The sequence below is a fragment of the Panthera pardus genome, unplaced genomic scaffold (genome assembly GCF_024362965.1).
Source record: "Panthera pardus isolate Hobbes unplaced genomic scaffold, ASM2436296v1 HiC_scaffold_11, whole genome shotgun sequence".
Taxonomy (NCBI): Eukaryota; Metazoa; Chordata; class Mammalia; order Carnivora; family Felidae; genus Panthera; species Panthera pardus.
In genome coordinates, this window is record NW_026526666.1 from 37,919,886 (window position 1) to 37,946,789 (window position 26,904).

Below are 26,904 nucleotides of genomic sequence, written 5' to 3' on the forward strand. Positions count from 1 at the left end.
CCCATCTCTCTCCGCACAGCCTAAACCCACAGCCTTTAACCTCTCATACCAAGAAAGCTGTTCATAACCAGAACAAAGGTTAGAAAGCCCCTATCGTCATCCCAAGTGACATCTCTGCATCTTTATAGATCCACTAAATAGGTAAGTCCTAGTTATATCTGTATCCAGGCTCCTAGTCAAAATCCTCTTGTTTCTTATTAACTACACCCTTCTCCCTGGCTTGAACTTGTGCTTACTGAACAAACCCCACCAAGTTAAACCAAAATCTGTTTATGGCTTCCACTTTGGCCTCAGCCTTTCCCATCCATTTGCCACAGACCCCAGTGTCTCCAACAGTATAAACAGGTCCTCTGCTGGCACATTAACTCTCTGCATTTGTCTTAGCAGAACTAGATGATTATACAGCCTTTAGAAAGTGGAAGTTCAGTCTGAACTGCTTCAGGATTCAGACCGAGCATCTTCTGGATGAGTATGGTGTTAAATAAATTTCTACAAATTTCCTCCCTTAACTTTCATAACAATTCTAAGCAATCGATTCTTACTCTACAAATGAGAAAACCGAGACACGGGCAGATTAAGGGACTTGTCTAGCTTTTACATAATGGAGCCACGATTTGAATCTAGGGTCTCCTGAATACAAACCAGTGTTCTTCTGCCTTATGATATTGAGATGGAATCACTCAGCCCAGGCTTTAACACCTTTTGAAACAGAGGTGGTTTTCTCCCGTGGCTTGATTTAGTAATTTTCAGCTGAATAAAAAATTCCTGTGTCCTGCCCATGTGAGTCCCTCGCCCACGGCACCAGACCAAAAGACAGACTCAGGAATCTGACAGGCAGCCACCCCCTTGCACATGATCTATAATGTCAGATATGAAGCACAATTAACAAACAAAAGCAGATCTGGCCAATGCTTAATAATAGATGGAGGAGTTAATTGACCTATGCAAAACTTAAAAAGCGCAGAGAAATTATTAAAGTGTAAAAAGTATTTTCCCGCCTGTCTTATACCCAACATGGTCCCCTCAGCAAGATATGTCATCCCTACAGGAGTCCCACGCAAAGGTATCCCAATTAGTAAGAGACCTTAGGCATGTGAACATGTAAAATAGCATTCAGAAGGATTGTGATTATATAACATACCAAATTTTTCCCCCCAAAAAATGAGCAAAAGAATAATTCTACTTTATGGCTCTTGCTTAATTGCCCTCATGGACTAATCAGGAAAGAAAATGATGCTATCTCCTCTTGCTAACCTTTGATCTGCTCCCTGCCAAGGTTTGTTTCATTTCCTCAAAACCGCAAAAAAGAGTAAAATGAGGTGATCAAGGCTGAAGTCACCCCCTTTGCAGTTTTTCCCGGCTTAATCATGGAAGATTTCTGTTTAATAAACCACAGGGTTATTGCTGCTGATTGTCACAAAATCTCTTAACAAAATGCTCCTTTATTTCGGCTAAACAATGTTTTTCTTAAACCCGTTGCAGCAGTTACGTTAACTGACTACAATTAAAATTCTACCTTGTAGTAACATGGTTTGACCTCTATCTCAACATACTCAAGAGTCTTGGAGTTGACATAGCTAGCTTACGGTAAAAGACGAGTCAGTTTCTGAGACAGTCCTTATGCCAGGCAGAATATTACTGGAAATTCTATTAGGCTTTAAGAAGACACTGTGCTGTATTATGAATACCAATACTATTATTCCCCAAGTTTGCACACAAATTGTATAATCACTCAAGACACTACAGGGGTTACTTAGAAAACAAATGTGACATCATTTATCATATTGATCCTTGTCTATAAACAAAGAACTTGTATCTTTCCTCACAACAGCATTTTCCTAAATGTCATTCAGCATTAACCAGAGAAACAAAATAATAACATTTTCAAAATCAGGATTAGCATTTAGGTTGTTGCTGGACATTTTAAGATATGACGGAAGTAGCCTTTAGTCCTTGTCTGGGGGAAGAGAAGAGAAGGAGACTTTACCAATGCTCATGCTTATCTTAGTCTAGAAAATCTGTATTATACTTCTTTCCTCTAACATCAGAGAATGGTCACCTGCTTACCTGTTTTTGTCTGATTGAGTAATCTTCTCTGTAAGTTTAAAATAAATGAAAAGTGCTATACCTGTGGAATTAGAGAGTTCTTTTCATACCTTGAGTGGACCTTGGTGATTAGTGAATCTACATTGGAAAACTAAGATCCAGAGGGCAAATATGTCTGATTCTGCCTTTATTTTACCAAATACATGATTTTCCTAATCTCACTAGCAGCTTAATGAAGAGGTTTTCCAAGAAAACAACAACAACAACAAAACAAACAAAAAAACAAGAAGTGATAAACATGGTCAATTATTGTTCACCAACTTACTATGGCTGAATAAGAACACATTAGGTTAAGAGAATTGCTTTCCTTAGGGCTCCTGGGTGGCTCAGTGAATTAAGCATCCAACTTTGGCTCAGGTCATGATCTTGCGGCCATGAGTTCGAGCCCCACATTGGGCTCTATGCTGATAGCTCAGAGCATGGAGCCTGCTTCAAATTCTGTGTCTCCCTCTCTCTCTGCCCCTCCCCCTGCATGCTCTGTCTCTCTCAAAAATAAACATTAAAAAAAAAATTGAATCCCCTGCTCACACTCTGTCTCTCTCAAAAAAAAAAAAAAAATCAAAGACAGTGTTTTAAAAAAGGGGGTGGGGGGTGGCGCATGGGTGGCTCAGTCAGTTAAGCATCCGACTTCAGCTCAGGTCATGATCTCATGGTTCATGAGTTCAAGCCCTGTATTGGCTCTGTGCTGACAGCTCGGAGCCTGGAGCCCGCTTTGGATTCTGTGTCTCCCTCTCTCTCTGCCCCTCCCCTGCTTGCACTCTGTCTCTCTCTCTCTCTCTCTCTCTCAAAAATAAATAAACATCAAATATGTGGGGAAAAAATGAAAAAAAAATGTTTAAGAATTGCTTATCATTGCCATTTACTGGACATTTTACTTGATAAAAGAAAATATGTCTTTATGCTATTTGTCCACAATTCTTCACACCAATATAGCTACCCAAGTCAAATTAGCTGTCTAATTAGAACTGAAGAGATGGATGTATTTTAAATGGCTCCAAAATACATTATGGTACATATAAATTTTCTTCTTTGATTCTACATTTCTATTTGTAATTGGAAATGGTCACAGTTCACATCAAGAAGGTTTTAGAATTCCCTCGTGACCCTTTCACAGAAGAGCTCTAATCCATACTGACCAATGTGTTATTTTCCATTCCCAAATTCAGTCAGAACACTGCCTCTTTATTATCTTGAAAAAAAAAAAAGGAACATAAAACATGTTCTGCATCAAGATGGTTCTCTTTTTTCTTATCTTTCTCTTCAAAGTTTCTCTCTTCCTAATTTATACTTTTTACCTGTACTATAAACATTATTCCTTTGCATTTTTTATGATGATTTAATATCACAGTTCTCTCCCTTGTTTGTTCAGTTAACCTCTCCATATTGGCTCTTGTGTTTCCATTTTCAAAAGTTTGTTTTTTAGTAACTAGATGTTTGTACCTTTTCATTTCTTTTACCTATTTCACCTACCTCCCACCCTGCCCCAGAACTATCAGTTCGTTCTCTATATTTACGACTCTTTGTTTTGTTTTTTAGATTCCACATATAAGTAAAATCCGATGGTATTTGTCTTTGTCTGGCTTATTTCAGTTAGTATAATATTCTCTCGGTCCATCCCTGTAGTCACAAATGGCAAAATTTCAATCTTTTTTATGGCTGAATAATATTCCATTGTATATACCACATCTTTTTCCATTCATCTATCAATGGACACTTAGGTTATTTCCGTATCTTGACTACTGTAAATAATGTTGCAATAAACATAGGAGTGCATGCATCTTTTTGAATTAATGCTTTCATTTTCTTCATGTAAATACCCAGAAGTGGAATTACTAGATCATATGATATTTCTATTTTTAATTATTTTAAGGAACCTCCATACTATTTTCCATAGTGGCTACACAATTTACATTCCCATCAATGGTACACAAGGGTTCCCTTTCTTTAAAGCCTTGCCAACATTTGTTATTTCTTTTTGATACTAGCCATCCTGACTAATGTGAGGTGATATTTCATTGTGGTTTTGATTCACATTTCCCTAAGATTAATGATTTTTGAGCATTTTGTGTATCTGTTGGCCATCTATATATCTTCTTTGGAAAGATGTCCTCTAGCCAGAAATACACACACACATATATGGTCAATTAATCTACAACAAAGAAGGCAAGGCAAGGCAAGGCAAGGCAAGGATATACAACGGGGAAAAGACAGTCTTTTCAATAAAAAGTATTGGGAAAAACTAGAAAGCTACATGCAAAAGAATGAAACTGGACTATTCTTTTACATCAAACACAAAAAAATAAACTAAAACTGGATTAAAGACCTAAATGTAAAATCTGAAGCCATGAAACTCTTAAAAGAAAACATAGGCAGTAAATTCTTGAATGTTGTCCTTAGCAATATTTTTCTGGATCTGTCTCCCCAAGCAAGGGAAACAAAAGCAAAAATAAACAACTGCAACTAAATCAGACTAAAAGGCTTTTGCACATGGAAGAAATCATCAACAAAATGAAAAGGCAACCTACGAAATGGGAAAAGATATTTGCAAATGATATAGCTGATAAGGAATTAATATCCAAAATATATAAAGAACTCATACAACTTAACACCAAAAAAACCCCACATAAATAATCTAATTTTAAAAGGTTACTGTGGTTTTAAATAAACTTCTAGCAATTATGTTCCATTAATTTAGCAGTAACCTCTTTCCAGTAATTCTAAATGGCATTTTCTGACTGATCTTAACATACTTTTTATGGAGATTTTTTTGTGCTTTGATTTCAGTGACAATAAACAATCTTAAGTTATTGTCTACTTTTATCTCTTTGATTGGCTTTTCAATCTCTTACATTCAGTTGTGTTTCTCAGGACCCTGCCCTGAGTTCTTTATTCTTCAATCTTTTTTTGAATCTTTCACTGATTTTAATCACTATCTTCAACTATCCCCTCTATATGAACGATTCTTGTGTTATTCATGGAAGGCCAACCCCTAAATTTTTGGACTGTTCATGCAATGATCCCATGAAGGTGTCCTGGTCAGTCACTGAGTCATTTCTCCCACAATTTTCCCATTCCATCCATAAAGATCTCAGAGTTCTTCACTAGATCCTCTGTGAGAAAGGAAAGAATATAAAGTCTGAGTAGGAATTTTATATTTCCTTGTGTTTTGGTTCTGTTTTCGTTTTGGACACACCCTACAAGTTTTACTCATCACATTGAGCCTACATCATTTTGGCCAATACTTTGTGAGACAGAGAATCTAAAAGATTAATAAGTAACAGATGTAGAATGTGGACATGGCGAGAGGCTGCCTAATAGGGTGGTAAGGAGCACAACTTACAAAGCCATCTAGACAGTGGATGGGTCACTTAACCAATCCAGTTTCCAGTTTTCTCATATCTAAAATGGGACTAATGATATTGCCAAGCTCAAAGGGTTGTTATTATGATCATTAAATAAGCTAATATTTTCTGCAGAGCCTAGAACAGTGCCTTGCTCATGGAAAGTCCTGTCTAAGGACTTGTTATCTAGGTAAGTGCTAAGTGAAACAATAAAGCAGGGAAGATGGGAAGACAGTAGTTTTTAGAACTGCAGATCAGGTAGCCAGGGAATGGTTCACTGGGAAGGTGAAATTTGGGCAGAGTTGACAGAAGTCAGACAGCAAATTGTTTTGCTGTCTTAGGGAAAAACATTCTAGGGGGAGAAAGCTGCAAGTACAAAAGAACTGAGGCAGGAGTTTGCCTGCTATGTTTGAGGAACTCTAAGGAGGTCAGGTCAGTGAAAAGGTAAGAGTCCCATTAGACAAATCAGAGTGGAAATGAGAGTGGGGTGGGGCACAGGCCTATTAGGCTTTTTGATTGATGATTACACAGGTTCATTCTGGCTGTGATACTGAAAATAGTTTGAAATGAGGCAACAAACTACTTACGAGGCCTACTGCAACATAATCAGATGATAGACATTGATGGGTATGACCAGACAGGGAATGGCAAAGTGGTAACAAGGGGTAAGATTTGAGATGTGTTTTTAAATGAAAGTCCATAGAGTCTGCTGTCAGAATAAATGTGAGGTGTGAGGCAAAGAGATGAACCAGGGATTATAAGAAGTTTAGCCTAAGCAACTGGAAAACAGAATTGCAATTAAATTAGATGAGAACCATTATAAGAATCATAGGTTGAGGAGGAAGATTGGGAATGTGGTTTTCGATATATTAAGTGTGAGATGCCAACTGTTTCTCTGAATTAAGATGTAAAGTACACAGTTGAGTCTAGAGTTAAAAGGGATAACTAGACTGAAAATATATACTTGGGAGTTATCAGTGATATACAGCAATTAGAGCCACAAGAATAGATAAGATAATCTAGGAAGTGAGCATAATTTAATGAAATAGAGAAAGAACATATCCAAGCATTGATCCCTGGAGTGCTCAAAGGTTTACAATAGAAATGACAACAAACATAGGAAACTGGAAAGGACCAGTCAGTGAAGTTGAAGGAAAACCAAGGAAATGTGATGTCCTAGAAGTCAAGTGAAAAAAAAATCATTTTAAGAGGAAGTGATCATCAAGTGATCAACTTCATCAAATAGGTTAGTTAGAAAGAGGACCAAGAATTATGAGTTAGAATTAATAACTAAAAGGTCTTTGGTGAACTTGAAAAGATGAATTTGCAATGGAGTCATGGAAACAAAATCTTGGGATGAAGGGACAATGGAAAAGAAAAATTAAACAGAATGAACATAAATTTTTCAAGGAGTTTGTTATAAAAGTAAGGAAAGGAATGGGGTGGTAGATGGAGAGTTAAGTAAACAAAGAAAAATTAAATTTTTTTGTGCAAAAGAATTTTTTGCTAATGGGAAGGGTCCAGCAGAAAAAGAAAGAAAGAAAGAAAGGAAGAGATCAGTAACATTTACTTCCAATTGAATCAATGAGCCCATCCCATCCCTGTGAACTACACTTTTACTGCTGCTCCTATCTACCTATTAATTTATTCAGTCCAATCATCAAAGGTCCAAAGCCAAAGCATTGGCATACCAATTTTACAAGCACTCCCATTTTTTGCTAACAAACTTGGAAATCATGAGAATCTTTTCCTAAAACATTACCTCTACTCTTTACTCTGCATGAAGACTGATTTTCCCAAGATGGTGCCTCTTCTCCAGAAATTTACACAAGTGAAGAATGCTCATGGTCTCAGGCTCACCTTGATCAGTTGGTCAGTCTTGATTCATTTATCTGACTACTCTCTGGGACCCTTTGGACAATCACTTTGACCAAATCATTGTTACCAAAAGTTTAAATTCTCTTTTCTCCCCTTTTTATTAGGTCACACTTACCTCCAGCACTGGTTATACCCATAAGAAAGGTCTCCAATCTCAGTTGAACTTATTCCTATTCAACATTTTTCCCCCATAGTCTGCAGTGACTGCTCAAATCTCTTAGGTTTCCATTTTCATGTCTCTCTCTCATTCTAAGATTATTTGGTTCACTCATTTTACCATTACAGAGGCCCTGCTACATTTTCAATTTGGTGCTTGGCACTAGTTATACAAAGGTCCTTGACTTCAAAGATCTTACAGGATCAAAAGGAAGAGAACAGGATTAAAAGAAAAAGTCAAAGAGAAATAATGGAAGAGAAAAGAATAAACAGAATCAAATAAACAAAAACATCTAATACAAACTGGTTCATGTTTTAACAAAGGCATTAAGCAAATTAAATCAATGTAGAAGAAAAAAGAACTCTGTAAGAGAAGAAGAGAAGTCTGACAGAAGACATGGTATTTGGTTTGGGAGTTAAAAGATAACCATATGTTTTACAAGTTCCATATGAAGAGATTGGACAGAAGGTAATTCTAAGAGGAAGGAATTTCTAGAGCAAGAAAATGAGGCATAAAATCATGCCTTTCTCATGAAATAACCACTAACTTCAATGTTCCTGGAGTGTGCAGTACAAGCTAAGGATTTTGGACTACTTCTTTAATAATGTAAGAACCATGAAAAGTTTTTGCAAAGAATGAGTAGAGATGTGTATGTCTGTTTAGGAAATATTCCTGGGAGAAATGTGGAACACAGACATAAGAAGGAAAGAGACTCAATACAGTTACTGGAACTGGAATACTGGAAACTGTGGCGGGACACCTGGGTGGCTCAGTCGGTTGAGCATCTGACTTCAGCTCAGGTCATGATGTCACAGCTCATGAGTGCAAGCCCCATGTCGGACTCTATACTGAGCTCAGAGTCTGGAGCCTGTTTCAGATTCTGTCTCTCTCTCTCTCTCTGCTCCTAATCCACTTGCATTCTGTCTCTGTCTCTCTCAAAAATAAGTAAGCATTTAAAAAAAAGAAAAAAGAAACTGTGGCAAGTGTCTAGAAAATAAATGGCAAAGGTCTCTAGAGCAATGTCATAAAAAAAAAAAAAACCCAGAAAGAGTTTGGCTTGGTAATTTTTAATGAAAATATATAATTGAAAAGATTTGTTGATAAATTGGATTTAGCAAACTATGAAAAGAGAAGAGTTAAGCTTCACTTTGATACTCTTAGCTTGGGCGATTAGGTATATGGCAGGTGCATTAATTACAGTAATGAACACAGGAAGCTTTGAAATAGAGGGAATAGGAATGTAACAAATAGGTTAGGTCTGAGATGCCTTTAAAACATCTAAGTACATATGTCCAGTCAAATTCAGAGCTGGAGTTTCTGAGAGATATTGAGGCTGGAAATATTTATTTAGATGTCATCAGGACCTAGGTGCAAGTTAAACTGGAAACATTGGACTAAATCCTCTGAGAGAATGTCAAGTAAGGGGGAGAAAAAGGATATCATGAAAAAGATATACGCTTGGAAGGCCGTTAGGGCTGTATCCAGAATATAGTCTCCTTACCACCTATCCTTGGCACCTATTTCCTCCATCTTATTAACCAATAAAAACTGACAAGGCTTAGCTCCTAAACTTAAATCTTAAAAAGTACTAGTCCCTAGCTTTTTTTTTCTCCTAGCTTTCTTCTTTTTTTCCTTTTAAAAAATTTATTTATATTTTCAAAGAGGATCAGATGATTTCTTCAAGTATCTCTCCCATAACAGCTAGCAGAAATGCCCTAGTAGTTGCATATTAGAGAATCCTTTTATCATTTGTTCCTACTAACACTGTTTAATTTGACAATTCCATGATTTTAGCACATTATCACCTGTTTTGTTTTTCTAATGGAGACAAGTATTTTATTTTCAGATTCTTCTATATACCAGCACATTTAACGCTCCACATCGGGTCACATCTCCATCAGACACCCAGTAACCTAAGCAGCTTTTTTACTATAAACTTTCTGGATAAATTAGCCAATGTCACAAAGTACACAATCACAAAAACAACATTTTTTTTCAGTAAGACATACAAAGTTTACACCCTTGCATACAGTACAGAAAGGCTACACCTAGATAGAGTATGACTTGATTTCAGCAATCAAATGTCAGTCGACACAAATAGGCAAAAAAAAGAAACCACTGCAGTCTTGAACTGGGATATTTTTAGGCTTTCATTTGAGCACATTCAGATGAGAACCCATCCTTATTAATGGATTAGAAAGTTAATTGATCTGTATTATGCCTGAAAGTGGCCAGAGAAAATGAAAAATAAGGGTACTCATTCTGTGCCCTACTCATATATTTAAACTCTCTCTATGTACTTTTAACTTATACCATCAGCACTTAATATACAGATAACTCATTTTAAAATTGAAAGGGTTATAGGGTTATAATTTTTATAATTTCTCCTCAGTAATGCTTTATATATTACATTTAAAGCACCCGGTAAAATACATCCAAGGATTTCAGTACCTCACAAACTTTACAGAAATTTCTTGGCCAGTGACTAAAACCCTGGCTTATTTGAGACTGAATATAGTATCTACTAAATGAGGTAAGCAGTAAAATTATTCTTATGTGTATGCGCTCTCAATAATTTTTAAACTCCTTACATATCTTAGGAATTTAAAAATATGTATTTTAAATCTGAAATTGGGTTCTGGGCTTCTACCAATACTCAATCTAAATAGTCTTGTATCACTAGCAGATTTTGCAATTCACCCCTCCCTCTCTTCCCTCCTTCTCTCTCCACCCCCGCCCCCTGCCCCCAGGTCATAAATATCCTGAACCACTTTACTCACACCGCAGCCTTCAGAGTATCCATTTACCTTGTATCACATACACAGTGGCCCAAAGCATCTTGTTTTTTCTTCAATAAGTGGTTTTTAAATCCCTAATAGTACCTTCAATTTCTGATCTTCTTTCACTACTTGATCTCTAAGGGCTTTATGAAAATTCTGTTAAAGTTTTCATCAATCATATCCTGTAACTTTTTTTTGCATGTAAAGCTTTTCAAAAACAGCCTTTCATGTGAGTGAAGCAAAATTATTTTAGAGGAAATCTCCCATAGTTGTGAGTGGTTACACACAGCCACGTTTGATAACCAATTCCTACTTGTGGTACTGTGGTTTTGCGAATATACACATGAGGAATGGGGAGAACCAATGTTGGGCTGGTTATTGCTGAACAGACTCAAGGCTACTTCGGTACTATTTTCAGCATCAGTGATTTCAATATTGTGTGATCTAAAATTCTTTCCTGCCAGGATCCTGTCTTTCCTTCCAGAAGATAGTGTTTCTCCGCCAACACGAAATGACAACATTCCCTTCCTTCACCAACAGCTGTACATCTTTCAATTCTTGCGTTGGATGTCACAGGCTCTACCCGGTGCCTCCCACTCTTCCTGCCATTGTACGGTGAATGTGGAGAACGTAATTCTCTTAGTCGTTCATAAAGGCTCAAATGACAAATGAATTTTTCTACCCCTGCTGCTCTCTAAACTTTGGGAAGTATCAAGTGAACCATTAGCCATTTCATGATATTCAACTTGGGTGACCATGCTGGGAAGAGTTGCAATTTAATGCCTTTTTAAATGTATGGTTATGGGTTATATTGTATGTAGTTCTATTACATTTTTCTACCATGTTTTCCTTTTATTGTGCCATTAAAAATTTATTTTTTATTTTCATCATCACATTATGATAATTGTTACATTTCCATTATTGTTTTCTCATTTCTTTTTATAATGGTTGTAAGATTAATAAAATCTTTGACATTGTCTTGGGAGGTCAGTAGTCCATGAATTGCCCTCTGCAAGCTTGCCATTTTGCATACCTTGCTTAGGTCTTATGTGGGCATCTCCTGTATGTTTAACAGTGAACAATGGGTTACTCACTCAATTTACTATTTTTTTCATCTGTAAATTGTACATACTATATAAATCTAACAGCCAGGTGATGGTATTTATAAAGTGAAACCATTTTTCCTGGCAACCTAAAAAAGGCTATTGTTTCTAGGAAAAATAAAGATATGTGTGAAAACTAGATACCTCAAAGATATTACTTAATGACATCTAAAGAACGTTAAACCACATAACAGCTAACCCATTGGTGGTAATAACATTAACAGTGCAGCTGAGGTCTATTTTTAAAATTATAAATTAAGGATCAGAGGAAAGGAGAAGTTTAACTTTTGTTAACAGTAGGGAACAATACTGATTCAAAATAGGAATGAAAAAAAGATGCCCAGGCATGGTATTTAAATTTATTTGAGATTAGTTTCTTTCTAAACTAAAGAGGCAGTCCACTGTTTTAAAAAGACCTTGATTAACAGGAGTTCTATTTTTCCATTTCTGTCTAAATTGTCCTAAATGGTTGCATTCTTTGTGGAGAAAACTGTTCACATCTACAGCAAATGCTTAAGCGTGTGTACTGTTCACGAGGGTAGAGAGACCATGTTGAGCTCACTGCTGCAGCTCTAGCGTCCACAACATCAGAGATTCTCAATACATATTTGCTGAAAATCATTAAATAGGATAAATAGGTGTGTATGACATATCATGGATATGCTAATTTAATATATAACTGATTTACACAAATATCATATCACATACACAGTAGTGCACTCAGAAAAAAGATAGCATTCGGACAAACTCTGTGCAATGTTACCAAAGTTTATTATGTCGATGTTATTTGAGATCATACAAGCAAGGACATACAGTTCTTTGTATACCAGAGTGTCAGACTGTTTTAAAATTTATCTTTCACAGAGAACACATAGAAATCAAAGAAAAAAAATTTTTACTCTCTATAAAAATATAAAATATGATAATTTTTTGCATTACAAAATTACATGTCATTGCATATCAGGTATCTTTCTGATCCAATGCCTAGTGCCCTTTTGGCTGCAAACTGAGGAACTACCAACACTAATTAGCAAATAAAATACACATCTAATAGGGCTCCTAAAAGATATGCTGTAGTATAACCCAGTACTTTGAATTTTAGCAGAGCAGCCAAAGATAAAAGAAAATAGCATGTCAGTCTCATAATTGATCATTATGTCACCTACCTTTCCTTATACAAAAACCATGCTTGTAAAATATTTGCTAAAGGCCATTTGATTTCACTCAGATGTGAACACCAGACCTAATTAAAGAGTACATTTAATTTCTAATAAACCTCCTTTCTTTGTATGTTTTATGTTCTTGAATATATTTCTGCTCAGGTGTTGATTTCAGATCTTTGGAATTTTAAGTGATGCAAAAATTAAAACAGTAACAAATTCCATTTACAATTTACTAAAATAACCTACCCTTTTATCTAATGTTTGGGTTAGTGATATAATTATATAGTTAAACAAATACACATCGAACATGAAACCTCACCATAATTCTATCTTGGAGGTCCATAACTGAGAGCATCTTATTTATAAAATCCATTGACAATCAGCCACTACTTTCTAAATAAGAGATCTTAAAAAAAACCATTATGTATCAAATTCCAAAATATATATTATTTCACTAGCCAGATTCCAGCTTACATATTAAGACATGAAAAATGTATTTGCAGATTACTCACCCACTAGAACTCCTAATAATTAGATGATTGAAACCTAGAAATCTGAGTGATCTATACTGAGATATGTATTATTTAAATGTGCTTTGATTTTCTTATAAATTTGAAACTTTCTAGATGTAAGATAGGTGCTTATATTAATACAGAGGAAAAAAGATCAAGAGTGGTAGAATCCAAGAGCAGAGGCAGTATATCCTTCCAAGCATCCTAGCTTGAAAGAGATAGCACGTTGAAATTGGGTAATTAAAGAAGAGTTTTAAAGGGAGATATTTATAAAGATCTTGGCCTAGTAACAGTGAGGAGCTATTCCTTGGTCTGATGGGAAGTGGAAAGAAAGTATTAGCCTGAATGAAGAGACAGAGCCATGTGGAGAGAACCACCTAGCTTCATGCATCCAGTCCTGGTGACCCCATAGGAAGGGAGTTGAGGAAATAAACTCCTCATATTCACTTTTTCCTTTGTTGGTCACAACTCCTCAGATGCTCTCCTAATATACTCGAAAACCAGCCCCTGTTTGCAGAAGGTAAGAGAGACCGGAAAAAATGAGAGGCAGACCGCACCAGACTGGTAGGTGGCAGGTTTAATAAGTAAGGGGACTTCTCTATGATGCTTGTCTTGGGCAGCTGATAGATCTTCACACCCACCTACCAACTCTTGAAAGTTTATGTACAGCCCTTACCTAGGTTCAGTCACATATACCACCTGGGTGGTCTCAATACCACATCATTATCTCAAAGGCTATGTCCTTGGGGCAGCTTCCGGGAAAAGGGAAAGCAAATGGAACACACATTCCAAGGGCAGAGGAGGGGGTAAGGAGCTTCTGATTGCTGGGGTCCAGTTCACAGGTCAGCCAGTCATCACATGCTCTCAAGGATCTTCCCCAGCACCCTTTCTCCACTGGCCAAACCCATCCAGAAGCCAGAAAACATGGGGATCATTGATGTAGCCCATTATTAAGGCAGAGCAGAGGAGAGGAGAAGGCAAGTGAATCTACAGGAGCCAACAGAAGATATTGAGCACAAAAGAGAACTGAAAAGGACATGTGTCAGAGGGTCAAGAAAGTAAAATGCCCAAAGGAAAGCAATGGGTTACCAAGTAAATACGCAAGAAAAATGAATGAGAAGTCATCATGCTCTCAACTGGATGTCATAGTAGGGTATAAGCAAGAAAGTATCTAAAGGAATAATAGAAGAAATTCTAAAGAAATAGATAAAGGAAAGGAAATTAACAATTGTAGCACAACTACTGTGCCTCAAACATTTTGTTAGGTAGTTTTTTTTTTAATAAGTGGTATCTTTTAATTCTCACAACAGACAGTGAAAAAGTCTAACAGTTGTAAAGAAATGGAAACTATAACCCATAAGGAAATTTGCCCATGTATCTCTATTATACATGCCCCTGTATATTACCACTTAGTCGCCACAAAACAGTTTAACTACCAAAGCAAAGAGATCCAAAGTTGCCTTTAAATTAAGCCTAGTCTGGTGATGAATCATGCCCTCATGATTCTTCTGGCCTAAGAGTAATGAATAAAAACTTGTCTCCTTTCCAACAACTTCCGCATCTCCTTGTCTCACCAGGATCTCTGGAGACAATGAGCATAAGATTGTACTGCTCTGTATGCCAAGTCACCTTCTACTAGATCTCTCATTCCCCTCCCTTCAAATGGAGCCAGGGAAAGTAAGTCAGGCATATAGTCTTACATTACTAATGTATGGAATCCATTAGGCAATTCTATTTGGACCTAAAAATAATAACGCTGCTTTTCTTCCAACATAAAATCGGCTGTCGCAATTCCACACTCTTTCAAAGCTATTTCCAGCAAGTTTACATTGTAGCTATGGTAGCATATATGTCTTATCAAATCCCTTTTATCAACAAAACGAATTTTATATTCTTTGGCTCTGGCTTTACAGTTTTCCTCAGCATTCCCCCATACATAACCACAACAAACTTCTGAGGTTTAATAACAGTAACAGCTAACATTTAAAGTGGGTCATGCCCTGGACTAAGGATCAAGACATGGTTTATCTCATGGAATCTTCCCCATGGATTTATGAGGTAGGTGTTATTATATAGCCCCATTGCAGAACTAAGTAACTGAGGCTTAGATTAAGCAGTCCGACATTATTCTCACAGCAGGAAGTGCTAAAAATAAGTTTTAAACCCAGGAATTCTGGCTCCACAACCTGCATGTTTAATCAGTGCCCTCTCTTGCTTCCTGATGTTTTAAACAAAACTCCATTCCCCACTTCCCCTCCCTTTGTCTCCCAAGCAACTGACAGAAGGCTGTGAAACTTGGCTTCTATTCCCTTTCTCAGATAGTCACATTTTCTTTTTCCTCTTGATTTATTTACTTATCACTTTCCCCTCATTCCCTTTCTGGTTACAAACAGCATTTATTTTCCCCTACACTTAGCCCAATATTAAAGCATCTCCCAACACACCCAGCTGTCTACAACTTTCCCAGCAACGCCAATTAGGCAACGGACATTATCAGGCCATCAAGTCATGTTCAAATTTGTCAATATAGCAAAACTACATTTTGCAAAATGGTACGTTCAGACAAATTGTTGATAAGCACTACTTCATGAAGTGCTTGACCACTTCTGGTCAGGTAATTACCAATCAGGGAAATTGTGAAGAAAAACAAATGTGCCAATTCTGATGACTACATTAGTGACATGAAATTAAAACCAAAAATACTTCAGTCCTAGAAGCACTGAGGAGACTGGTTTCAATATGGAAAAAATCAAACCTGCTTCACTAATAATTAAAGAATCCTGTGTGGAATCTGAGACCTAAAGGCAAAATCATTTTATTTGAATTTTCAGTATAATAACGTTTTCAGTATAATAATGTTTGAAATAGTGACTAACCAAACTCAGATGTGAGAAAAGACAGCTTCAGAAATACCAGACAAAAGAAAATGAAAGTCTGTCAGCATTCTCAAGGGAAGACACCAACATTAATAGTCTCATTTTGGTCTATACAGTAACATAAAGCTTCTCTATGTATACATTTTCCTTACAGCCATGATAACGTACCCAGAAGCTTGCTTTCTCTACGGCACTGATTAGGATTATTGTTTTTGAGTCTGCATTTTCACCTCTCCTTTCAAACACAGCTCCAAATCATTGTTTTTGCTCATTTCTTATGTTTCATCGTATGTAATTAGTATAGGTACTCACAGGAGTGTGGGGCAGCTGGACTCACTATCAAGTTGGAGAAATAAATTTTGCAGCCAGCCTGACACGGATTTAAAATGCATTTCAGACTGATGAAAGCTGGTGGATTCACAGTCCCCGAGACTGAAGTTCTCTGGTTCTCCACTGAACAAAGAACGCCCGGGGAACTGCAGTGCCCCATAAACTTGCTTCAGCTGTGAGGTGACATTCACCATAAAGAGGCATGTTGGGTAGGTACAGCTGAAAGAACTGGATTATCAGAAAGCCACTCACACTCAGGTCTGAAAAGAGTAGTTGGATTGCTTCTGTTGTTACATGAGTCAAATTAGAGCATCTGCGTTGTCATTCATTCAATGATGACTTTAGGATTGTTTATCATGTTTTTCCCCCTCAAAATACCTAGAGTTCTCAAATATAGGAGATTGCCTGGAAGTTTAAATTTGTCTTTATTCAGAACTTTTCAGTAACCTGCTGTGTAAAATTAGGCAAATTCCCATGTCTATGATTTAGTTACTGTGCCTATTAAATGGAGGTTAAACTAGGTGGTCTATAAGACATCCTCCAGCTCTAAAACACAGATATACAGCCACAGTGTATCACAAGAGGAAAATGTGCCCCATGATCCCATGGAGATACCTTGACAAACTATCACATTGTGTTCTGTCATATTTTTTGGATTGTAAAACAGCTAGCGTTAGGAATAAAGACAATCTCATGTGACTTTCACAATACTTTGCAGAGGTGTATCGCAAAAAGTTTTAGTTTTCTGGTCCCATTTTTACATGCTGGATGGGCATTCTAGCCATTTCCTGTCTCATTCGTATATAATTTCAATTTAGAAAAAAGAGAGAACAAGAAGACAACTAGACCTTGCCCCTTTGGCAAGATAGATAAATGTTTTAAGACTGAGCTATAAGGAATCAACTCAGAAAAGACAGCTGTTGGAATATGCTCTAACAAATCTGGTTCTCCATCATTCAGAAATATTCTCATACTATGGGTCATGCTATTTGCCTCCAAACAGATTTTTCCAGTTACATAGACCTTATATTGAAATAAAACTGGAGGAAAAAATACAGCTGAGTAGAGTTGTCTTATTACCCAACAGATTTAAACCAGATCTAATGGAATGGCAGGAGAATGACAAGCAGGGCAAGAAAAAGCACAGCAAGAGACATAAAAAGTGTGAGCTCCTTTGGATCCTGACCACAATCAGGGCTTAGGGTTTGGAAGCATTTGGACTCTTTGTGTGAGTCATGTCATCTTGATTTTCTTCTCTCCCCGCCTCTTAATCCCTTCTGCTCTAATTCACCTAATTCACACACGCACTCACACATGAAATACTCCAACACACAAACATTTAATTCAATCCGCCTGTTGTTTCCTTACATCCTTATGTTGTTGAAACCAGTCATCACATCGCAGCATGCTATGTGATCCAAGACAACATACTCAGGTTGCAGGGAACTTCCAGTTACCTCCCTGTGTCACTCAAAAGATCATACTAGGCTTCTTTTAAGTGTGGTAAAAACTATATACAAGGAAAATTTTATCAGAAAGCCATCTACAGTCCCCTTAATTTAATCCATCATTAAAGCAAAATCTGTTTTTTAGAGACACTAAACACATGGAGGAAATAATGCATTTATCTACTAGAGAGGTCAGGCTTAACTGCTTGTCTTCTTTTTTTTAAATTTTTTTAAATGTTTATTTATTTTTGACAGAGAGAGAGAGAGACAGAGCATGAGTGGGGGAGGGGCAGAGAGAGAGGGAGACACAGACTCTGAAGCAGGCTCCAGGCTCTGAGCTGTCAGCACAGAGCCCGACGTGGGGCTCGAACTCACAGACTGCGAGATGATGACCTGAGCTGAAGTTGGACACTCAACCGACTGAGCCACCCAGGCGCCCCTAACTGCTTGTCTTCTAATAAAAGTCTATTAGATGAGGAAAGAAAGGAGGGGAGGGAAATAATGGGCAAGGAGAAGTGATTATCAAATAGAGAAGGAAGCTAGCTTTAATACCAAGTCCTTAACATGTACAGGGATACTATATGCTACGGGCAGCATTATATTTCTGGTGACCTCAACTCTATGATTATGTGCTTTTGAGTCAACTCTCTGAGCCAAGAAGGACCAGAACCAAGTAGGATGGACCTCTTGTCTACTGAACAGGAAGCGTGTACAGCAATCATACTTCTCTGTTTCCTTCAGCATCTGTTGCAGTGTGCTGTGCACATGATAGGTTACTGCACATCTTCAAATCAAGAAGATACTCTAAATTAGGTCTCCTTCACATCTAGACAGGCAACTGCAGGGCTGAGAAGCAGCACTGAGTAGTGGAAAGAATCATCAACATTCCATTACGGACAAGAAAGCCTCCAACTGGTCCTGTCTCAGTTTCTTCAACTGCGAAATGATAATAATAATACCTTCCTTGCCTGCTTCACAGGTTTGCCATGAGCATGAAATAAAATAAATAACAGCATCTTTATTTATTGAACACTTAGATAATAAACATGCAAAAGATTTCACAAGCATTATCTCAATTAGCCGTTAAAACAAACCAATGAAATGAGCAATATTGATCCAGTTTTGCAGTTGAGAATAGTTAGGCCCAAAGGAATTAAAATCCTACAGATTATAAATGGAAGCAGAGAGATTTCATACCAAGGAGTTTATTTTATTTTTTTTAAGCACTTATTCATTTTTGAGAGACAGAGACAGACAGAGCCCAAGCTGGGGAAGAGCAGAGCAAGAGGGAGACACAGAATCTGAAGCAGACTCCAGGCTCTGAGCTGTCAGCACACAGCCCAATGTGAGGGTCCAACTCATGAACCACGAAACCGTGACCTGAGCCAAAGTCGTATGTTAAACTGACTGAGCCACCCAGGCGCCCCTGATCCCAAGGATTTTAAGTGACATCTTATGTAGGTGATATGAATGAGACTTTATCTATTCATTGAATACCAACAAGGAGACTGTTCTGTTCCTCTAGCCTCTTTGTTTTCATATGATAATGACATTTAGTGATAGTAACTGTACTTCTGATAAAAAATTTCCACAGTCAAGTGCTAAATAAACAGGACACCAAATCACCAAAGTTTAAGTTAAAAAACTCGATGAAAATTCAGAGAAAGGAAGTTTCTCCTTTCATAGGTAAAGCTCTTTCCCACCCCCCCCACCCCCCACTTTCACCTTCTATTAAAAGGCTAAGGGAAGGGTCTTGCTACTTTTCTTTCTTCTTCGCCCTTGAATGCTGCTAATAATTACCTTCTGTCCACGATACTGTCCTCTCATGTACCTAAAGATGGAACTTTTTTTTAAATTAAAACCTTCAGTAGAAAAGGTGATATTAGGCCGTCTAAGGTCCCATCTGCCTTTCAAAATCTGGTTAAGGGCATTTAATTTCTCTTATTCAGGAAAAGATGCAAATAACCCCTTTGACCAAACTGCTATCTAATTAGACCAAGAGCACTAAAAAGTCACTTGCTCTCCACTTACTCAATCCAGCTCTAAAACAGACAAAGGTCTGTCTGTTTGGGATGGTTTTTCCCTTAGGTAGATAATTGAAATGCTTCTAGTCTGGCGGCTTAAGCACTAAAGTGTCAGTGATGAGTGTCATAAGATAATATAGGGATAGCTTCTTACAAATATATATATATATATATATATATTTTTTTGCAATCTGGTGTTGCATATGGATGCCGGGAATAAGTAATATAAACTGGTCTCTTCTAATTTACATTTAAACAGGGGCTTAAGAAGGATCAGGGAGCACCACTCTGTCTTGAAAAGCTACAGCCTAAAAAGAGTGGCAGGGATTGTCATCTGTATTATAATCATTACCAAGTTCCAAAAAAAAAGACCCTTGTTAGGAATGGATCTATCTCTGCAGGGGATATCCAAGACTGTGGTGCTTGGATAAAATACAAATCAAGGACTAATGTCAAAAATCCAAGTTACATTTAAAAAAAAAAAAAGATGTTACATTAAAATAGCAATAAGCTTAGGGTAATTATAGAGAATTTATGTATCTTTTAACATAATTAGTGATACAAAACAGTGAAGTTTACATTTAAAGTCCATCTATTGTAAATATGCCTCTGAATTTACATGTATCATTAGAATAAAAATAAAAGTAGAAAGGTGAGATTAATAAGCATAATCTAAACATGGATTTGATTTTTGTCCGTTACAAAAGAAAGCAAGAATTTCTTCTTGTATTAAATAGATTCTAGTTAACTGTAGGGCATCTGCTAAAACTAATATTAATATTATCTTAGTTAACTTTTCCTATATAACAAGTGCTGGGTAAATAAACCCTGTATGAAATCTGGAATGTAATTTATAATGAATTTGTGCTAATGATATTTAATGTGCCTAGTTAAAATGGAAGCTTTATTGAGAATAAATGTTGCTCATTTACTTCAAAGGGAGTTACCAAACATGTGTAATTTGATGGTAATTGAAGAAATAAAACAATGTTAGCTAATATAAGTATGATTTACAAATTTCCTTATGAAAATGCAGTACATATGTTACATATCTTTCTTAATTCTTTACTAGTAAAAAATTTAAGACTCTATGGGCACACCAAAAATTCACACAGATTACTATTTGAGAATACTATTTGTGGTAGGCAGAATAATGCCTCCACTCAAAATTTGTACACCTGAGTCCCTAGAACCTGTGAACACAGAACACTGCAAAAGGGGCTTTACGGATGTAATTAAGGTTGTGGACCTTAAAACAAGAAGATTCTCATAATCCTGGATCATCCAGGTGTGCCCAGTGTAATCATATGAGCCTTTAAAAGCAGAAAACTTTCTCCAGATGAAGTCAAAGAGATGTAGAAGAATAAGCCAAAGACATGAAGCCACAGAGGAGGTAATTGGGAAGTCCAAAAGGGCCCCAACCACCTTTGCTGGCTTTCAAGATGAAGGTTGTTTGGGTGGCTTCCTGAAACTGTGAAGGGCTCTTGGCCAAAAGCCAGCAATACAGTGGTGATCTCAGTCCCACAACTGCTTGGAACTGAATTCTACCAAGAACCCAGATGAGCCTGGAAAGAGCAGATTCTCCCCCTGGGGCAGCCTATATAGAAGGCAATTGAACTGCCACCATAGTTTTAGCCCAATGACACCATGCTGGCTTTCTAACCTACAAAACTGTGAGACAAGAAATGTATGTTGTTTTAAGCTACCAAGTATGTGATAATTTGTTAAGGCATCAATAAACAACGGATACCTCGTTGCATTTACATCTACAACATAAATACTTATTAGTAAGTGGATGTTAAAATGATCAGAATTCACTTTCACAGAACCTCATGGTATCAATATGAACTCGAATTTTGAAATCCTAAAATTTTATAAATAAATACATTTATATTGAGTTTTATAAACAAATTTTAAGAAATTTCAAGAAATATTTGAATCAGCTCATGTGAAAGATGCTCTAATTTTAATTAATTTTAGGCTTACTCTGAACCAAAAATATGATTTGGCTTTATGACTGTAATCCAATCTTCTAGAAAATAAAATATGAAGATCAGATAATAATAATAACCACTATTTATTAAAAGCATAATATCTAATATATATTATCTCAATTACTTTTAATACTCTACAGTTAGGTATTAATACTCCATTTTACAGAAGGAGACATAGGTTCAGGGGTGTTTATTAACTTGATTAAATAAAAAATGAAAATCTTTCCTAGTGTGTTCTTTGTCTTATAACATGCAAAGAACTTCTTGTCCGACTGGAGTCTATAAGCATTCGCCCAATACCTAGTAGGTTCTCAAATTTAAAAACAAACAAACAAACAAACAAAAATATATATATGGCTAATGCCACTAGAGCCATGATAGTTAAATAGCATGGCTTTTATCCATCTGACAATTTCTTTTTGGATAATAAAACTAAAATGTTCTGTCTTTTAATATACTTACCATAAATTTGTTCTGTTTTGATCTTCAACTTTACTTCTATCTGTTTTTTTAGCCTTACCTAAAACTGTGGAATTATTACCAAAAAAAAATTTTATTTTAGAACTTTGCATTGATCATTGATTTTTGTTGGCATACTCTAATTCTTTTTTTTAATTTATTTATTTAAATTCAAGTTAGTTAACATACAGTGTCATTTTGGTTGCAGGAGTAGACTCTAATCCTTAAAGAAGAAAGTATTTTTATACCAGATATCTTTGTTGTTTTATTCAAAATAAAATATGGCACCCACATACCCATAAGTTCAATTTCCAGAAACTTCAATCAATTATTCAGTTTCAACTTGCTGCATCATTCAGCTGTGCCCCCACAGCAAGCTCATCCCTATTTCTCAAGCTTCCATAGACAGAGAGGAAATTCTTCTCTCCCTAAAGAAAACAAAGAGCATGGAGTGAACACTATTCTCCCTCTCCCCATCAGCACACATCCCCCACAGAAGAGAGAAGTTTTCTCTGCATGGTGAGATCAGAGGGTCCAATATCTATGGTGTGCCTATAAAAAATATTCACTTTTCTAATTCTGTTTTTGTATTTGGAAATCAGCACTGAATAATGGATTTCAATGTATACGGGAGTTTTGATAAAATAATAAAACATAAAGATCATTCAACAGCTATTTAAAATTTGTGTTTTTGGTGAGTAACCACCTGATTTTTTTCAGAGGGAAGCATAGGAAAAATAATCTCACCATTATTTTCAGTCTCCCTATTTTGGTTGTGTAAAAATAATAATAATAATAATAATAATAATAATAATAATAATAATAATAAATAAATAAAGCAACAAATTTCCAAACTCTATAAATGGAAATTCCCAAAGATCCTCAGATTGTTTACAAATACATCCCCTCCTCTGAGCTCAGTTTGCAATTTGTTCCTATCCTGGCAATAAGACTTAATACCTTGCATTGTTTTTTGTTCTTAGGTGTATTTCCTGTCCCTCTAGCTTCTAATCTCAGAAGTTCCTTGCTACTCCTGATACCTTTTCTCCTTTACATTCATTTTCAATTTTTGTCCAAGTCCTATAGATCTTATTTCCCAAACACGCTAAAATCTGTCCCCACAACTGCCACCAGCTGCATCAAAGCTTCATCACCTAACCCTGCAGCATAGGAATTGCTTCCTCACATCTAATCCTACGTGTCAAATATATTTTCTACTCTACAGACTTGGAGAGCTTTCCAAAATGGAAACCAGATAATTTCTCATGCTCTTCGCTACTTCTCAGCCTCTTCTTGAGTTTTTACCCTCTAAGATTTACCCTTTATAGGTTGAATTCTTAGCGCATGCTGAACACATTGTGTCAAGTGCTTTACATATATCATTTCCCTTAGTCCCCTCACAGACCACTCCGAGGTTACTATGTAACTTGTGTGATTCCCTTAAACATTTGATAAAGTTGATACAGAACGTGGTTAAATAATTTGCTCAAAGAGCAACAGCTAATTACTAGTAGCTCTTTGTTCAAAACCAAGCAGTATGGGTCCATAGTCTACACTGTGAATCACCACTCCATAACTGAGCTTTCATTTAGTTTTTTAAATGCTTCCTGTTCCTCTTCATTTTCTTTGCACATCTTTTTTCCCCCTACCTGAGCCACCCTCCTCTCCATCTCTGCCTAGATAGCCACTTCTAGGATTCACTGTATTGGCTTAAGTGTGACTTATTCACAGAAGATTTTCCTAACTCTCTAGTCCATCCTGTCCCTGGACCCTATTCCTTCCTTCACAGCACTTAGTGTCTAATCAGTCACTCATGGTTATATTTACTCCTTCAGTGCCTTGTCTTCAACACTGGACATTTCATTAGCTCATACACTCCAAGAAGCAGGAGACTTGACTGGTTCTGCTCACTTTTGTGAGCCCTTAGTGCTTATCACTATCCAGCAAGCAGGTGCTCAACAAACAATAAAAAACAAAGTAGTTTCTTCCTACTTTCAACTGTATTCTAATTAACAACCTGATCCCATCACGTGGTACTGTGCAAACTGTGCAAACTGCTGGTACTTTTTGAGCATCACATCTTTTAGCTCTGCCCTCAGAGACAGATTCCATAAAGCTCTTTCTCCTGCTTTACTTTGAAAATGTCTAGGTTGGGATCTTGTTTGGCATGACTTGAATCAGGTCCTATTCATACTCTGATTGATTCTGATCAAAGAAGCCATATCACGGGGCGCCTGGGTGGCGCAGTCGGTTAAGCGTCCGACTTCAGCCAGGTCACGATCTCGCGGTCCGTGAGTTCGAGCCCCGCGTCAGGCTCTGGGCTGATGGCTCGGAGCCTGGAGCCTGTTTCTGATTCTGTGTCTCCCTCTCTCTCTGCCCCTCCCCCGTTCATGCTCTGTCTCTCTCTGTCCCAAAAATAAATAAAAAATGTTGAAAAAAAAAAAAAAAGAAGCCATATCATGATGCACTTCTGACTATCTGGACCATTCTGAGAAAGGGGAACATTACCCTTTGTTAAGAAGACACTCTATCATATCCACCACAACATCTAAGTAGATATACATGACTAGGTCTCAGAAACTAGTCCAAATGAACTGAATTAAAATGATGATAATATAATAACCAAGTACTATAAGCAAATCATGGCTAGATATTTTGCTTATGGTATTCAATTCATATTGATGATAATCTTGCGAGGTAAGGATCCTTATATGTATCATTATCCCATTTCGCAAATGAGAAATTAAGGCTTAGGGAGCTTAAGCCATTCACTCAGAATCACATAGCTAGAAAATGCAAAATGAACTCAAAATTGTCTAACTCTAAAGTTGGTTTTGTGTTCTGATCTGCTAAAAATCCTGCCTTGTTAATAGCAAAGCTATTTGTGTATAGAAAGTGAGCCAAAATTTACTAGATGATTAGCTGTTATCAGGACACAAACACAAAGGACAGAATCTGCCCAGTAATTAATCCCCGAGTGTGTACAAAGGTAGCATGTGAGGAGGAAGAAAAAGATGTCTACAAAATACAGTGGGGGTTATCTCTGTCTAATAATAGTGAAGGGGTAAATGTAAATAAGATTATGTGAAGCTGTATTAACCATACTTATGCACACACAAACACACAAGCAGGGGTGGCTGGCTGGCTCAGTGGGTGGAGCATGCAACTTTTGATCTTGGGAGTTGTGAGTTCGAGGCCCATGCTGGGTGTAGAGATTACTTAAAAATAAAAACTCAAAAAAAAAAAAACAAACTATATGCAAGCAAACACATAACAAGTAAGCAAGAAATTTCAGTTTATTCCAATACTGTGTTTGTTGTGCACGACCCATCCTGGAGGTTGAATAAAGTCCTTCTCTCAAGATGGCACAAAAAGATAAATGCATATATTGATCAGAAAACCATAATTAGGTGCACACATTTTAATTTTCAAATTTGAAAAATTTATTTAATTCCCCAAAGCATTGTATTCTAAATCTAGTGTAGATAAATTTTTATAGGAGAAAATACAAATTGAATTTCATATGCTGACACTCTTTATTTTAGGGATTCAGGAATAAAAGATAAAAGAAACCAATTCTCTATAAATCCTGATACATTATCAAAATGGTACATTAAATTTTTCATGTTAAATTATTTAACTATTTAGCGTATTATAAAATTTAAAATGACACTTCTGTTTTAAATGATTACAAGGCATTGAATTTGAATACAATTTAATAAAAGTATGCAAAATGCATTACCATATGAAGTCAATCTGATCAATTTCATAATACTACATATTATGATGTAGAATATCATTAAAAATGTATTAACATAGTTCCCTTAAAAGCATTTTTTTCTCTGCTGTTGGGCATATGACCAAATGCTTTAATTTATTCCCTAAACATTATCTTGACACTATTGATTTCTGTAACTGTTTTTTGGATTATTTAACTATGAAACATTTCAAGATATTAGTTTTAAGAAGTATGTGGTACACAACTAGTAAGATGTTAGAGATCTTAGAATGTCCCTACAATTAAACCAAAGAAGTAATTTATTCTAAATCAGATGTTTTTAAAAAAATGAGATGAAAATAAGTTTAAAAATCTGAGAAATTTAAAGAAAATGGTATATTTAGGAATCAGGTTTTAAACATCTATAGTGGAACATTCAAAAGAGATAGTTAATTTAAAATAAAATAATAACAAAGTCAGAGGCTTTTAACATAATAGATTTGGTTTACATTTTTATTTGTACTTTCAAACAATCAATTACCGCATGTATATAAAGTTCCTTCTCTGTAATAAAATATTTCTATATGCATTGAAAGCTAGAAGAATATTCAGTTATGTTTCAGTTATATTCAGTTCAGTTCAAATGACATCTGACTCCAACAAAAAATTTCTAAATAAATGAAAGTAGTTTTCTTTCAAAAAAATAATAAAGCAGCACAAGTACAGAGTAGTTGTCAGATCAATGGGCCCAATCAATGGCATGGTGCCCTCAGTCCAACATTTGGGCATAGCTCATTAGTGGGTAGTATACAAACCTCTATGTTTGCATCTTCCACAGTGAAGTTCTCTGTGCCTCCCCATTCCTCATGTCTTCTTCCTTAATAACTCAGCCCCCCACAAACATTCTACAACTAACAAACATCACAATGAGGCTCATTCTAAACCCTACATCTAACCAATGGCATTCAATTAATTCATGTTTACATGTGGAGGTGATGTGAATTGATATCACCAA

General features: G+C 36.4%; 1 long non-coding RNA gene across 1 annotated transcript in view; it reads right to left on the minus strand.

Annotated features, from left to right (window-relative positions):
- The window catches only part of LOC128772946 (uncharacterized), a 38,055-nt gene extending 15,815 nt beyond the window's left edge, over positions 1 to 22,240 (minus strand). Inside the window, exon 1 of the long non-coding RNA XR_008417064.1 lies at positions 22,175 to 22,240. This is a non-coding gene — a long non-coding RNA (uncharacterized LOC128772946). The remainder of the gene's footprint in view (positions 1 to 22,174) is intronic.
- Positions 22,241 to 26,904: the final 4,664 nt, after the last annotated feature.